This window comes from Dermacentor albipictus, chromosome 9 (genome assembly GCF_038994185.2).
Source record: "Dermacentor albipictus isolate Rhodes 1998 colony chromosome 9, USDA_Dalb.pri_finalv2, whole genome shotgun sequence".
NCBI classification, from domain to species: domain Eukaryota; kingdom Metazoa; phylum Arthropoda; class Arachnida; order Ixodida; family Ixodidae; genus Dermacentor; species Dermacentor albipictus.
In genome coordinates this window covers 92,516,168-92,528,663 of record NC_091829.1, presented here as the reverse complement: position 1 = coordinate 92,528,663, position 12,496 = coordinate 92,516,168, and the positions used below count along the sequence as shown (strand labels likewise).

The 12,496-nt window shown below is 46.8% G+C and overlaps 1 protein-coding gene across 1 annotated transcript in view; it reads right to left on the bottom strand.

Moving 5' to 3' along the window:
- Positions 1–1,273, bottom strand: part of LOC135914612 (phospholipid scramblase 2-like) — a 70,846-nt gene extending 69,573 nt beyond the window's left edge. Inside the window, exon 1 of the mRNA XM_065447535.2 lies at positions 1,152–1,273. The gene's annotated coding sequence lies outside the window, so the exon portion shown is untranslated. The remainder of the gene's footprint in view (positions 1–1,151) is intronic.
- Positions 1,274–12,496: the final 11,223 nt, after the last annotated feature.

Sequence of the window (12,496 nt, the reverse complement as noted above, 5' to 3'; positions counted from 1 at the left end):
CGTACGCAGGCAATTCCCTTGCGCAGCGGAATGCAGTTGCGGGTGTAACTGTGTGACTAATGACGTGACTACAAAGCCCTGTTTTTGATTGGTACGTGATGCTTTACAGCCATACGCTAGATGTTAGAACTGTTGCGCGTGCGCGTCTTATACCGTGAATGTCAACAGCCGCTGGGCAGAAATGCGGCACGATTGAACACATCTATAGAGTTGCATATGGCCTTCCTATTTGCTAACGAGCCTCGCTGCTTTCACAGTTCTGCAAACGACTTGCCAGGAGTATAGTTCGTTGCCACCACCAAACATTGGTTCATACTGACAAGAATTTGGCTAAAGCGTGGGCTTGAGAACAATTAGAAAAAATGAGAAGGAAACGTTGGTAGCAGTAATAATAAATGAGTGAATAATAGCGGAGTAAAACACGCGCGCAGCACGGGACGCTTTCACAGAAAAGAATAAGTAAATGTTTGATATTCTAATGCAAATAAAACAAAAAAGAAAGCAGCATTAAATGAAGATCGAATAAATCGTACTCAGCTTTTGCATGACAATTGAACAAAGCAAAAAAGTAAGTATCGAATTACCTCAGCAGTCCCTTTTCTGTGAGAGACGAAGTACTACATAGCACGGTAAACACTCAAGGGACTTACTGCAGCCTAAACTTGATGTCATAATAGAAATAATAATTGCTGAACTGATCGCAAGAGACGGCATTAATGCAACGCTGAAATTTTGGCTCGCGTTTATAGTAGAAGGATAAAAGGAAGTTACGCGTAAATTCTCCAGACCACGGTACTTGCGCTATTTCCATGTACCGAGATGTAAAAATTAACTTGTTCGGTTATTCTAACGTGTCTAAAGCATTTGTTACAGCTTGTGAAACAAGGTAACGTCCTTAAAATAGGCACATAAGTTTAAAGCTCCACGTTGACTAAGAAAACCACGGTACTTTAAGTGATTCTTCGAGTTTCTTGTGCTTCACCATGATCAATACGCGCTTCCGGCCTGAATGTAGAAAGAGCTTGAACAATTGGATACTCAGGCTCGATGGGCATCGCGTCTCAGATGGACATCCAAGCTCTGCATCAGCGATACCGAGCTTCACTGCGGCGGCCTGTACGTAGCCATGTCATTACATAAACGTCACTCACCCGAACAGCTCAGCAACGGGCCGCGTAGTACTGCAGCTGCTGGTCGAGGTGTGCGCCGGTCCGCCGCCGGCCGCATTCGGGGAGAGCTGCTGGTCCCGTTCAACGCAAGCGCGTTCCGTCGCGAGGTAGGATGATGATGATGGCAATGGCGATGATCCTTGACGAAGGAATCGGAGTTGGGAACGCGCAGGTAAGTACAGGAACAAAACGGAAAGGCAGACAGAACAAGCCGATCCAGCACAAGCAGCAGTTTTAATGCGCACGAGCATCTAGCAGTTAGGCTTTCTGCACTATGCGGATATAGGCCGTTTATACCTGTCGTGTGTGCAATGTTGATAAGCGTGTGGCATTCCTTAGCTTCTGAGTTTAATTTTCCTTTATATTTTTGATGAATAGGTACTAATACAATCGGTGTTATCGGCTAATTACCAAATGATTTGTCCTTAATGCTCGCCCTTAACGCTTATGGTTTGTTGGTGGGCGTTCGTTTCATTCCATACAGTGTGGCCGATCCCCCTCGTGTGTACGTGCCATGATTTGAGGCAACAATAACTGATAGCAGCTCAGGAAACAAGCGCGGAGGCCCCCGCTCTTGGCAGTTTCTATGCTATGTATGGCACATACCCACAGCGAGGAATGGGCCCACAACCACGAGCCAAAAATAAAACGAGGACAAATTAAAAAGTACCAGGCAACATAGGTGTTCAGGAATTGAAACACAATCTTTATAATACAGGCACGATTGAAAATGAATGAACGGCAATGAATGAACCAGAGAAACTTAAAACCGCTTATGCATGGGAACGCGAAAGCGTTATAGTCGCTTTGCTGAAATGTTATTCCCTGATATTTCCCACACACATTTATGTTCCTTCGGCTGATACGATCAGGGGGAGAATCGAGTCCGGCCCTCTGGTGTGCGAGACTAGGATGCTTTCCCGACGCCACGGGTGCTCCACGGTTCTGGTTGACTAAAGGTGTGCCTACTGCAACTGACACTCATGACGTGGCGTCGAAAGACCATCGCAGTAGTAAAAAATTGGCTGAAAGCTCAGCTTGGTTAAACCTGGAAGATTGCATAAGCCAAGCGCCGTCGCTTGGCCGCAGCAGATCGTTCCAGCCTCGCCTTGTACGCATCATTCGACACAGCGCAAGGCAGCGCGCCGACCACTGTGAGGAGACGAGCTGTAGCCCTATTTATCCTCCTAGCGTGACGTCACACCAGCGAGCACCCTCTCGGTAGCGCCGCAGCAACGATGCGCAAGGCTTCGCCTCCACCATCGATGCCGCGAGCTGGGGCCCCGTCTCTCGGTCTGGCGTGACGTCAGATGGTCATGTGACGCGCAGCTGTGTAAGGAGGCGCCACGACCACCGATGTGCCGTAAGTGGGAGCAGTATTGCTTTCGCAATAAAACACCTATGAAATACGAAGAGCAAATGACGCGCGGGGGGGCCACGCTCTGGTTTACGCCCTCATGACGTGGCGCTGCCTCTTCGCCATTAGCGGCGCCGTCACGTGCCCGTTGCACGCACTAGGGCACACCTTAGGCAATCCGATGGCTGCTATGGGACGCGTACAACGAAGCATGCACTACGCCCGCATTTAGTCTGCCAGAACCGTGGAGCCGCCGCGCCGTCCGGGAAGCGTTCTCGTCTCGCACCACGGAGGCCCGGACTCGGCGCCTACCAGACCGAAATGCGGGAAACTTCATTTTCGAAGCGAATAATTTGCTTTGTTCCCAGGAACCTTGCTCACAAATTTGACGTCAATCGCAACATTCTTTTGCGTATTTTTTTTCCCCTTTGCGCCGTCAGCTATATTTTGTAACGTCGATCGGTAACGCCGCCGTGATGGCACCGGATTTTCGCCTATTGAGGCCTATAATCCATTCGCCTAAACGTAACTTGGAACTACGTCAACAATGTGCTAGAGAGGACAAGCATTATTATCTATTTATAGCACCAGTATTTCTGTGTTGCCAGCGGCATTGTGTATGGCGAGGCGAACACTCCTGTAGCTGATGCCCAGAGCTGAAGCCCATATAGAAAGCATAACTGGAGATGTGAAGTTGAGAGTATGACGGATGTCCGTCTGGTCGGGATGATGCATACTTAAAAGGAAGAGGTCTCAACACCAACCAAAATGGCTTAAAGGGACCCTGAAACGATTTTGGCGATTTTCTACAAACGTACTGAATCGTTACAGTAGGTCCTTCTGATCATTAATTGACACATCTAAGTGCTCTGCGTAAAGCGTGTAATTTATTATAAGGTTTTAAAAATGCACATCGCTGTCGATCGCAGCGCAGTGCTCGGCGGAGTTTTAAGCCGCCCCTACCCATATGATGCAAATAACCCATATTACGTCACATGGGCGAGCTATCTGATTGGCTGACCAGGGCGCGTGGTCGATAATTTTTCCAACTTTATGGTAAACAAATGATCTTCGTAATAGTTGGAATGTTAGTTAATTAGTTTTTATAAAAAGAAAGTAGCATAAAGAGAATGCACAAGAACAATTTTTCAGTACACTTAAGCACTTCCGGCACACAGCAAGTGTCGTCTGCTTGCGTTACAACGTACTCCATTTTGACGAGAGCTCCGCGGTCAGAGTTGGTGTCAGTCTTTTCGCGAGCACTGTGATTCGACTTTGTTGCCTTGTGGGCTGCAAACGTAGCGACTGGCAATATGTCAAGCTGCGACATCGTGTCCCTCAGCAAGGCAGCGTACGGGCGAACTGGCTGCTGCGCAGGATTTGCGCGTTTGTGGCCGTCACTTTACACCGGAAGATTACTAACGCAATAGCGTTTCGCGAGTCCCGCATTAAGGCAAACGTAAGCGCAAGGGGACAGGATCTGGCCGCTTGACTGTGCCGTAACGGGATGAGCCGAAATGAGCAGAAGGGCAAATGTGAATGGTCTGCACGGTGCAGCCACCTGGTGGCATAGAGCTCAACCATACACAGTAGCAGCAACGAAGCCTTTCCTTCTTTGCTGCTGGTGCGTACTTTTCGCAGGAGTGTAATCATCAACACGTTGTTTTTATAAATGTTTAAAATGTTTTACACTTCATTAGAGCAATATTAGCGCTTTGTTTGACTGGTTAAGCGCTGCGCCAACAAGTGTCTGGACCATGCAGACCGATCAGGCCGCTCACGTACGTCTACGCCAAAGTTCCGTCATCAGCTTGAGTTTATGCCTCCAGTCATTTGCCGAAATGACCAGCTTGCCTGTGGTTAACGGAATACCAGACACGTTCGGCGCTACGACAGAATGCTCGCAACGCACGCTGCTTCGATAGCTCTCGCTTGGGGTTGACAGCCAAGCAGCTAGCGGAGAGGTTTCGCGCGGGCTGGGGCGGGCTCCAAAACACCCGGAAGTCGACGATGTGACGTCGCATCATGACGCAGGACCAGTGAAGGCGGAGCTTAGCCCCGCTCGCTCGGCGGACGAGTTGAGAAGGAAAAGCATGGCTGGGGAGGAGGGTAACTTATAATCGCTTGTAGCTCCATTAATACGTAACGCTTCACTTAAATTGTGGTGCGAATGTTCTACTTAAGCTGTACCCTACGCGTCTACAAAATTTGTCCGAACCGTTTCAGGGGCCCTTTAAAATAGTTATTTACGTTTCGGCTCCCCCACGGGAGCCTTGTTTACAATTAAAGAAGCGGCAGAGCTGGCGCCCCTTTTTATGTGCGTCTCAACGCTTGTCTAAGGCACCTGGCATACATGGGCGGCAGATTGCCTTCGTTGCGATTAAGAGTGTGTGCCATGGTTTGGATGATTAGGGACTCAAGATAAAGACGCGTATAATTATTTCGTTCCTTGGCAATCACGCGAGATTTCGCCCAGTTAATCGTATGTGATGTGGTTGCGCAGTGTTCGGCCAAGGCATTCGATTCAACGTGTCGTTTGTGGACGTCATTCATGTGCTGCTTAAGTCTTGTCTTGAAGTTGCCGCTTTAGACATAGACATAGACGAAGACATACCAACAGTCCGCACCCGAAATGACATACACCACGCCTGGGAACTTATCCTTTTCCAAAGGGTCTTTGACATGCACGAGTTCGTGTCTAAGATTCCGGGAGGGCACATGCGTAGCCTGCACGTCATATGACCACAGGACGCGTGAAAGAGTCTCGCGTATGCCGGGAACGTACGGAATCGAAGCCCGTCATTTGGGGGGTCCAGGCTGGGTGGGTACTGTGCGAGCCAGCTGGCGTCGTAATGAGACAATGAAGTACTCAGGGTATCCAGAAGCCACTAATTCTCTTCGCACAAGTGCATTGTCCGCCATGTGGTCTTCCACTGTTGTGCACACGTTTTTCGCCCGACGAAGAGAGCCAACGACAGACCTCTTTTGCGAAGCAGGGAGCACCGATGTGTAGTTTAGGTAGCGGCCAGTATAAGTGTGCTTCCTAAACACCTTGAATAAAAGGTTTGAGCCTTCTCGCTGCACAAGTATGCCCAAGAACGGCAGTTGGCCTCAGATTCCACTTCAACGGTGAACTTGATTGCTGCTTGTATATTGTTTAGGTGAACCGTGAAAGGGTCAAGGTTTTTTCTTTGCAAAATACTGAAACAGTCGTCGGCATATCTGAGGAAGACTTTGGGTGCCGGTGTAAATCACGGCAACGCTTGAGCTTCGATAGCGTCCATTGTTAGGTTAGCTACTGTGACCGTAACAGACGGACCCATTGCTGCTCCGTGTACTTGCCGATAAAATTTCTTCTGGAACGTGGTTCCAACTCCACGACAATCCACGACAAGACAAAAAGAAATAATTGAGTATCTGCGTTTTATTTCCGAAGTGACCGAGAGGGCACCGCGTAAGACCAGCCTTGTGCAAATAAAAATTTAACTGTGGAATACGGCCTCCCCATCTCGCAAATGCAACAGCATATACTACTCTGGAAGACACCAGTGAGCATCGCAAGGGAACTGCAGCTGCTGCGCTTCGGAATTTGATAGTAGTGCTTGTTTCGGATAGATTGATCAAGGTGTATTTTGTTGAAGAGACATACTACGTAACTGGCAAAAGCGGTAGTACCGGACCAAACGCATCGCGATACTCAACCGAGACATCGAAGAATATTGTACGGAGCTCACAAGACTCCAATGGCACAGAACTATGTTTGGCGGTCTACGGTCGCATGCGGACCGGAGGTAAGTGGAACCTCCTGATACGCAGGTTATACGACAGCCAAACAAAGGCTAATCAAAGCCACGCGCTAGACCGACTTTTACACTCACATAAAGAGAAAGGGGGAACGCAAAAGTCATTCCTGGTAGAAATTGCCAAACGTTACCTTCCGCTAGGCGACGCTCACTCCTACGATTACTCGAGCATAAAGTTCGAAACTACTACCGAACTAGACACTGCCTTCACGGAAGCAGAAGTCCGAAAGGCGCTACACAACCTAAACAGCAGGTCGGCCTCATGACACGACGGGGTAATCAACCGAAGGCTACGAAGCTTAGACGACCAGGCCATTACATTACTCACTGAAGACATCAACCATGTGTGGGAAACAGGAGAGGTACCAACGCAATGGCGCGCGGCCACGGTGGTCCTGATCTTAAAACCCGGCAAAGCACTTAACCTTGAGAACTTACGCCCCATCTCTCTTACTTCATGCCTGGGTAGTGTAGCCGAGCACGTCATTCAAGAACGAGTGTCACGTTACATTGAGGAACACGAACTCCTTCCACACAACATGGTAGGGTTTCGACCCAACCTATCCACGCAAGATGTCATGCTACTCCTAAAGAGACAGGTCTTCGACGTTAAAACAACAGACGCTCGAGGCATCCTCGCCCTCGATCTCACGAAAGCATTCGACACCGTCTCGCACCGCTTCACATTGGAGTCTGTCGCAGGCCTCGGCCTCGGCCAGAGATTTCAGGAGTACGTGCGCGCCTTCCTAAAAGACAGAGAAGCCCGACTGCGATTCTCGCAACTTACGTCGGACTGCTACACGCTGGGCTCCGTCGGAACACCGCAAGGCTCAGTCATCTCTCCATTAATATTGTCACGTGGTAGTGACGGCGAAGAAAGAAGCAGTACGGTGGAATACAAAACTAGCTTTTATTGGGCGAACCTGTGCCCACAAAACAGGCTACACTTATAGCACAACGAAAGCGGCGAACACAGTCGGCGATCGTCGAAAATCTGATCAGCGGGTCAAGCGCGTCGGCTTTTATAGAGCGGTCGTCGAATGTTCCAGACTAATCGTTCGGACCCGCGTGCCTTCCACAAAGTTCTACACCATTCGCGTCAGGCGATTAAATCAGATAACATAACGTTCGGCGACAACAGCCAGCGGATAGAAGCATCGATACCTTTCCAGAAACTTCGGATACATGCAAGCGCATCCCGCGCTGTGCGATAAGATTTGTTAGGTGGCGAAACCTGGTCGCCCGATAAATATAAATACACGTGTCAATATTTAACATAGTGATGAAGGGACTCACAGACAGTCTACGAGACATCCCGAACGTAAACTGTGCTCTATATGCAGATTGCATCAACATCCGGAGCCCGGGAGGCTCCCTGGCAGACACGGAGCAGGCATTACAGTCTGCCCTAGATGCCACAGAGGTGTACCTACTAAACACAGGGATGAAACTATCCTCCAAGAAATCGGAACTTTTACTATTTCGCAAGTCTTGCCAAGGAGTCTGCTACCTAAGTCCTCTAGACGAACTTCCGATCGCACTACGCACAAGAGACGGACAGCAGATTCCGCGAGTCAACCACATATGCATTCTTGGGCTCCTAATCGAATCCACTAGATACCATGGACACACGATCAAACACTTAACCGCCAAAACAGAAAACATGATCAGGCTCATCCACAGAGTCTCAGGGCGCAGGAAGGGTCTCTGCGAAGATAACCTTCTGCGCGTATACCACGCGTTCCTTATGAGGCACATTAATTACGTCGCCTCTGCCCACAATTGGACGAAAATAGAAAAGACGAAACTAAACACACTCATGCTCAAGAGCATCAAACAGGTGTTGGGCATTCCGGAAAGAGCAAGTACAGCAAAGGTTGACCAGGTAGGCATGCACAACAACATCGACGAAGTGATCGAGGCTCAGACTATGGCGCAAATACTCCGCCTATCCGCGTCCAAAGCCGGTAGACTAATTCTAAGGGAAGATAATGTCTCCTCATCTCCATATCTCGAGTACTCGGTTACCCTACCGAGTGAAATTAGAGGCAACTACAGTCTCGCCGTTTCCCAGAAACGTCCACCCATTATACAACGTGGGTAGGCGCCGGGCCCGCGCCCGCGCGATTCTCGGCTGCACCGACGTGGATCGTGAAGCCACCACATTTGTGGACGCGGCCCAGTACGGCAATACATCAACTTTCGCGATTGCAGTTGTGAACGGCAACGGAACGTTACGATCATCCGCATTGGTTAAATCGACTACCAGCGCTAAAGCAGAACAGATAGCCGTAGCCATCGCCATGGCAGACCCTACATTTACCCATGTCCTCACGGATTCGCGTGGTGCAATTCGTGCTTACGAAAGTGGCAACGCATCGAAAGAGGTAGCGCATATACTACTAGCGAGCTCAAAAGAGTGGAAACAATGCCTCTCCTGGTTCACCGCTCACATTGGGAAAAGACATTCACCCGCAAAGACCCAACCTCAATAAACCGAACACGACCGTGCGCGAGAACTTGCACGCCGCGACGGTCCCATGGCCTCCGAGGGGTTGGACATTCAGTTTAATGACCCGCTACTCACTTACCAAGAAATCACGTTACACTATTGAAAAGACAGAATTAAATAAGCGCTCCCGCACGCCAAACTCGAACTCGCGCAGGCGGCCGCGTTTCGAATGCTGCAAACGGACTCGTATCCGTCACGAAGCGTACTAAGCCACTACAACTCAGAAATCCCGGCAAGTTGCCCAGACTGCCCAGAACTCTATTGCTCACTCTCGCACATGCTTTGGCAATGTACCGCGTTACCAGAGGGCCCTCTCTCCACTGAGCCCGAATGGGAAGAAGCCCTCAAAAACCTGGACCTCAAACTCCAACTCAAGGCCGTCCAAAGGGCCCAAAAACTGGCGGAGCGTCACCACGTTCCTGTCCCGACTTGGGCGTCGCCTACGGTTTCGGCTACAGCTCCCCGCGTGCGATCTCCAGCGGCTCAAACCTCAGGACCTCAATAAAGTTATTGACTGACTGACACTCCTGGGCATTGTGCTGAGATTTTTCTTTTATAAGATCTGTCAAAAATAGTAAATCACAGGACGCAGATGGTATTCAAATTGGAACAAAAAAGCGTTTTCTTGACATCATTTGTCCTGTTCTTACTCACATTTACAATTTCATTGTATCGTCTGACCAATTTCCGAAAGACATGCAAATTTCTCGAGTGCAGCCTGTGTTTGAAAAGGTGTCAAGAATTTGCTAGGCAATTATCGTCCAATTGCAACCCTTCGAGTATTTTAGAAAGGCATTGAAAAAATATTAACGGAAAAATCACATAATATCTTGACAAAAAAATTTGTTAGTCCATTTCCAACTTGGCTATAGGAAGCATCGCTCCGCCGAAACAGCTCTTTTCATTCATAACGAAATCATTCTGCAAGCGTTCAACAATAAAATATTACTTATGGGGAATATATATATATATATATATATATATATATATATATATATATATATATATATATATATAATAATATATATATATATATATATATATATATATATATATATATATATATATATATATAGTGCAACGTATTCGATCGTGTCAGTCATATAATTTCACCTGCTAATCTGCTCGCTTTTGGTATCTGTGCTATCACCTTGGAGCTCTGTATCTTATTTATCGCATCGAGCACAATATGCAGAGTCGGAAAGAGAGCAGTCCAGTCTTCGGGCTGTAAGAGTTGGAGTTCCGCAGGAAAACATCCTTGGACCACTTTTGCTCATAAAATTTGTAAACAATATGCCACAAAGTTCAAAACGGGCAAAATTTATTTCTTATGCTCGTGGTACAGCAATGTTTATCACAGCTACGTCAGAAACTGAACTTCAATTTCAGGGTAACAGAGCCTTAGGAGAATCAATAGATTGGGCTCATGCAACCTGTTGGCGAATAAATGCCAGAAAGACGAAAGTTGTTTTCTATATGCAAAGAAGCAAAAAGTTACGAAGTACAATAAACATGAAAATAGATACGGGTCAATTAGAGATTGTTAACATGATCCCTGTGTTAGGAGTAACATTTGCTAAAGACTTAAGTTGGAATTATCAAGAAGAACATGCAAGTAACAAGCTATCCTCTGTTGTAGGTATAATAGATCAATTAAAATCCTTTCTTCCTGTTAAAATAAAAGTTTTACTTTATAATACTTTGTATTGTCAGCTCGGCCATATTGTAACCTCTCTTGGGGCACTACTAGCAAAATAAACCTTACGAAATTGCAGTTGGTCCAGAAAAATGCAGTGCGATACATTGCCAATGTCCTTCGCTCGTTTTCTACGACATATCTGGTCTCAAAGTTCGAAATATATCCTGTATTCTCTTTATACAACTGTAGTTTAATTTTGAGCTTCAGGTCACAGTTGAAGTCTAATAAATATATTGTGTTTTCTCTGGCGGATTTAAAAGCTAACCGTACTATCCGTGATACTAGGCATAAAGAGGTATGGCGCGTATGGACACCTCGGACCAATTACGATGAACAATCACTGACACTTACAGTGCCCATTCTACTTAATCAACTCGCTCAAGAAGACTGATTCTTTATATAACTTCAATAAATATATAAGGCTATTTTGTCAATTATACCAAATAGACTAGAATCTCATATTTTTATTCACATATTACAGTCATGAGTGCGTGTTAGCACACCTGTTCATATGTGTATATGGATCTGTGTGCATCGCTAGTGCATATGGTATGTATCTGCATGTGAGTATATATGCATAAATGCGAAATTGCATGTGTATATATGTATGTATATATTTTGCGTAATTTTATACTAGATTTTTCTTTTTGTTGAAAGTGCATTTCTTTGCAATATTAATTTGTTGCAAGTGTTGCATCTTTTGTGAGGTTTCTGCAATGTTCTGCTGTCAAATGTATAAGGGGACGGGGCCTTCGTCAAGCTGTTCCCCAGCTTTTAGTTCTGTCTCCGCTTTTTCAATGTGAAAACAAATAAAACGCCATTCAATAGCAAGCCGAATGAATATTTTTGGCCTCACTAAGAAAACAAGCCCAGTATCACCTGTGGTTAATGTGGTGCAGAAAAGACGCTTCAAGAGTTAATGAGTTTTGGGAGTTTCTTTTTGATGTTTAACTTGAAACAGCAGTTACTTGAACTCTTAAAACAAGTTGGCAGACTTCTCCACACCAAATTACAGAAGCTATCATCAGGGCCTCTATTGCCAAGCGCTTTTCCTGGCATCACAGATGGAAGTTTCTACTGTACTGTATGAAAGCAGGCAAACAGCATGAAGTGACATCACATTGACCTTCAACAGCGATGGGGCACCTGCGTTTGATTCCAGCAAGAGCACAATTTGGCCAGTTCAAGTAATGATTAATGAGCCTCCTGCTTTTATGCGGTGGCAAAATGTGCTCATCTCAGGGATATGGTTCGCATGGACTCACCCACCAATGCACCTCTTCATGACACACTTTGTTGAAGAAGTCATGAAAGTTGGAACTCTAGCATGGTATCTTGCTGAGGTGGTATGAACACGCTGGATCAGCATGTCAGTTCTGGTGCATAGCGGCTGTTGTGGCTATAGACTATAATTGGCAGAAGTATAGTGTTAGTGCACATGTGAGATGCTAGCAAGGCGCTTTAGCTTGCGTGGGAATGATTGCTTGTGTGGATTTCTATCAACATTATCTTTTTCGCTTTGCACATTATCGTCACTTTTCATTTTATATATTTACTGCATAACTACAAATAGTAATAAATACATAAGAAAGTGTCCGCCTGCCCAATTTGGTCCGAGGCCTCGAGCACAGAAATAGGATATTTAAACCAGTACGCCACTGATATGTCGTTCGGCAAGTCCTTGGCGATTTCTCTTGGGCAAGCAAGCGTGCTGAGACACTTGACGAATTTTGATTTGGCCGTCCATCTCTGGATCAACAGAGTGACAACTGTGTAGAAGTTGTCGACCGGAGACTCGGCAAGCTAGCCGCACACTTTGTTAAAAAAAAACTAACTGTGGTCGACAGTCACCCGCGAATGTGCCACTGTGTACCAGAAACACGCGATGCGAAGTAAGGCTCCGGCGTACACTCGTCCCAAGCGGCTCCCATTCAAAAAGGGTGTCTCGCGAACTAG